Below are 4,524 nucleotides of genomic sequence, written 5' to 3' on the forward strand. Positions count from 1 at the left end.
CCAAACTCCCCACACCCTTCTACTGTCAGAGACTGTACTTTTCAACTCAAGAAAAAGCCAAGTTATGCGATCAACACAATTGGCAAAACCAAGATAACTGGAGCAAATATTGAATCCATACCAAAAAGAGGTAAACTGTAGTTTTGAACTGAAACAACAAAAGCCGGCAGCTTAGTTCATCATACCTACCCAATTACTTCCACGTGGCATTTCTATAGCCACTTCATACAAAACATATGCAAATTAATATTCCTTTGTTAATACTTGACACTAGTATTATATATGTCCTGACCTAGCCCCAACTTACTTGACCCTCACTCCTCTCTCTTTTCTAGTATTCTCTTTCTATAAACTCCTCTAATTTCTTGCCACTCTCCTTCACTCAACATCTTGTGTTTTGCTTCTGCAATTCCCTTTCCATCTTAACAAAGATCTCCATTTTTCCTCCAAATTGATTCTCTCATTGCAATACAGATGGCTCGTCGCAGCTTGGTTTCCGTTACGTTAATTGTTCTGCTAGTGTGTTATACACCACGCGTTGAAGCAAGAAAACAGTTGAGAAGTATGGAAGAAAAGAAGATCGATCGTTCTTCTCGAGATGTATTACTGAATTCTCTTCCAAAAGGCACTGTCCCGCCTTCTTCCCCAAGTAAAAAGGTTCATGCCAATAAGCTTGTTGCAGGGCAACAGTTTGCTGCTTATAATGTTGATCGATCAGTTCCTAGCCCTGGGATTGGCCATTAACAATTAGCTTCCTGGATTGGCTACTTTTGACTTTGCAGTGGTTGCATATACAGGATTATAAAGTGTAAATGTACCCCATTCAACAATTTTGAAATATTTCTCCTTCCTATAGAGTAGATACAGAGCTGATCAAACGTTATTCCATCTGTATGTAACTAATTTTGATCAGTTTTAGACAAATTACATAAGCTTTCGGTCAATGATGTACAACCTGCCATTTAACCACATTTTTCTCTTTAAGATGAATAGTATAACTTTTGAACACTATTTGTTCTAAAAGAATTTTTATAGTATCAGATCACCTAAAAGATAATTACATGTAATCGTCTGTAATAAGTTGTAAGAATTAAATTATAGAATATGCATAAGTATTGTTCACATGTTACTCAGCTGAGTCTTGAATGGAAATCACAACCCAGAAATTGCTACTAACTCCACTTTGAATCTCTTGAAAACAAAATAATATTATCACTAACTAGTTTTTTTTTTAATGTGTGTTAATGCGGAAGAACAAGAGAAGGAAATTTTCTCTCTATATGTCTCTATCTGAAGAAGAAGACCGTTTGAAAAAGCTACTCCTAGTATAAAAAATAAAATACTTGTATATAGTACTAACTTCTCTTAAGAGGTTATTTTAATCTATTATCTCTTAGAAAATGGTCGGGTCAGCTCACATGGAGTAACCGTAAAACATACCCAATATCCAAGATAAGTGAATTAGTAATTAAAAAATAAGGTAAGAAATCTGGTATTATATATTAAATTATACTGATAGTATAAAAAAATTTAATAGTGTGAATTTATAAGTGTTTTTCCATTTTAAAATTGTATGAATGCTGAACTGCAGTATGATTGGGAGCTTTGAAACTTATAGGACTGCTCCTGAGATGCATGTGTCATTTTCATTTCAGAGGGAGCAAATATGGGGTTCCTGGCTCCCGCAATCACGTGTAGGTAAATAATGAGGTCTTTTTTTTTTCCTCTGAAAATAATAACTATCCTCACAAGGTAGGGATAACAGAGGTGTGTGCATGAGGTTGTGTAAGTGATGCTAATATTTATAGAGGAGCGAAGAATACATTATTAATTATCACATTATCTAACAAAAAATAGCTTAAATTTATTGGTTCTGTTGAGTCTTAAATTATAGCCTCTCTCAAATATTTGCTAAAAGAATGATCTAGTTGAAGTTCAAACCTCTGACCTCTTTAAGAACTTAACCAACGCGTCAAGCAACAATATATGTCAACTAGTGTCATTTTCATTATTTTATTTTTCCGTACAATATTACATTATATATCTCGTAAAATTTTCTGACAAAGCGGTGTCGTGTGACACCGCTCCATCTCATCTACATCCGCCGCTCCTGAGGGGTAAAGTTTGCGCATACATGATTATTGATAATAGGTGAATTGAACTATGATTAAGCCCCAAAAGAACCACTTTTTTGTAGAGTTTTTATTGTAAAAGTGATAGCAAAATGCTCTTATTAGTGCTTTTCATGTTTTTCAGGTTACATACATTAGAAGAAGGCTATGGAGTGGTTTTGTATCATTTATGGAAGAAAAAGAAGCCAATCGCATCAAAGTCGCCGAGTGAACCATTTGAAATACACAAACGAGGCCTGGAGGTGAACTGCCGCGGTCCCAGCGTAGGCGCGGTAGGACCTTGGTGAGCTGTCAGAGGAGATTTAGAGAGGCCATTTGGCCGCGGTCCCAGCGTGGGCGCGGTAGGACCGCGGCAGGCGACGGAAACTTAAGGGACTGAAGTGCAAATTCCGGAATTCTTAGCCCAAAACCCTGTTTAAACACTAGAACTCGCCCAAAGGAGGCAGTTAACATTATTAGAGAGTACTTTGGCAAGAAAAACAAGTGTGAGAGATCACCAAAAACATCATTATTTCTATTCTTCTTTATTTTCTTGCAATTTATGATTATGAATCTTTTAGTATTTGATTTACCCATTGTCATGAGTAGCTAAAAACCTTAATCTAAGGTTTTGGTGGAACCCATTGGGAATAACTTGATTGTGTTATCAATATAATCAGATTTGATTGTTAATCTCTAATTGTTCATCTATGTTTTGATTGTGGAATAGTTGAAAGGGCCCTCAATTATTCGTTCCTATTTATTATGTATCTTCTTGAGAGAGAGTGCATATTTAGGTGATTGTATGAACAACATCACTCCCGGAGTATAGACGAGAGTCATAACCGAGGGTTTAGGGGTTGGATTAGAGATAACGAAACCCCGGGTGCAATCTAAGCGAACCGTATTGTGCAAGTAGCTAGCGTAGCTTGAGAAAGTGCGTCTAGTAGATTATTATAGTTACTTGAGAAAGAATTATGATAGATGGAGAGTTCATGATTGTTAGAGATAGCTAAATCATAGTTATAGGACATATACAACCAAGAAAAGTACCAACAGGGGAAACCATTGCCTTAGACTTTATTTCTACTGTTTACACATCAAGTTTAGTTAATTTTTAGTTGTTAATTACTTTCAATCTTAGTTGTTAGAAAATCAACCATTGTGAATCGAAAAGCTTGGGAAAACAGATTGTGTGAATTTAGTAAATCTGACAGTAGTGATTGATAGGTTAGTTCCCTGTGGTTCGACTCTAGGCAATAATGCTCGAATTATATTTGCAACGCCCGCATAGTCTTTTGTGAGACTTAGTTGAGCGTGATCAAATTTTGGCGCCGTTGTCGGGGAACTAACGGTGTTATCAATTACAATTGAAAGAAATACAAAGATTCCAAGTGTAATCCGTTTTCTCTTTACCAATCTTTACATTGAAATTCCAACGGTTGAAATCTTGTGGGAAGCAGGTGTATGCCTAGAAATTCTTCGAGGACTGGAGAACTAATAGAAGGACTTTCAGACCCCGAGAAAATATTCAGGGCATTGAACTGTGCCAACAAAGGACTTCAATAAACTCAACCAACGAACCAACACGAATTTGATATGGGTGACGTGAACAACGCCAACGGAAACAACAGGAATGAGCAAGTTGACCTGGAAGTCAGGGGAGTGGCACCTCTTGTGCCAGAGGCTGCATTTTATGACTGGGCACAGCCTACAGCTGACAATCTGGCCACTGCTATAGCTGTGCCAGCAATTCAAGCGGAAACATTCCAAATCACCAACAACATGCTGCATCTGCTGCAAAATAAGGGATTGTTCTCCGGGTAAAGCATTGAAGACCCGTAACAACACTTGAAAAATTTCCTGTCAATTTGCATGACCCAAAGACAGCCGAATGTGACTCCTGAAGCTATCAAGTTGCTCCTATTCCCATTTTCAATAACCGGGGCAGCTCAGACTTGGTTAAATTCGCTCCCGACCAACTCTATCACCACTTGGGAGGAATTAGTCAAACAGTTTCTTGAACAAGTTCTACCCACCTAACAAGACTGCACAGCAAATTGATGCCATATTACAGTTTAGGCAGCAGTCCACGGAGTCCTTGCAGGAAACTTGGGAGAGATTTAAAGGGATGCTTGTGAAGTGTCCTCATCATGGCATTCCGGATCAGATGCTTGGCCAGAGATTCTACATGGGTCTAACTGACAACTTGAAGGCTAATGTGGATGCTTCAGCTGGAGGTGCGTTCTTAAGCAAAACATTCACCGAGTGCAAAATTCTCTTAGACAAGATGTCACAAAATGCAGGGTGGATGACTAGAGGTGCAACACTAGCACCCATAATACATTCCGTTCCATTGGATTCCAATAATTCGCAGGAAGAAAACACGGCCACACTCCTAACCCAGATGAGC

Source organism: Nicotiana attenuata, chromosome 6, assembly GCF_001879085.1.
Source record: "Nicotiana attenuata strain UT chromosome 6, NIATTr2, whole genome shotgun sequence".
Classification (NCBI taxonomy): Eukaryota; Viridiplantae; Streptophyta; class Magnoliopsida; order Solanales; family Solanaceae; genus Nicotiana; species Nicotiana attenuata.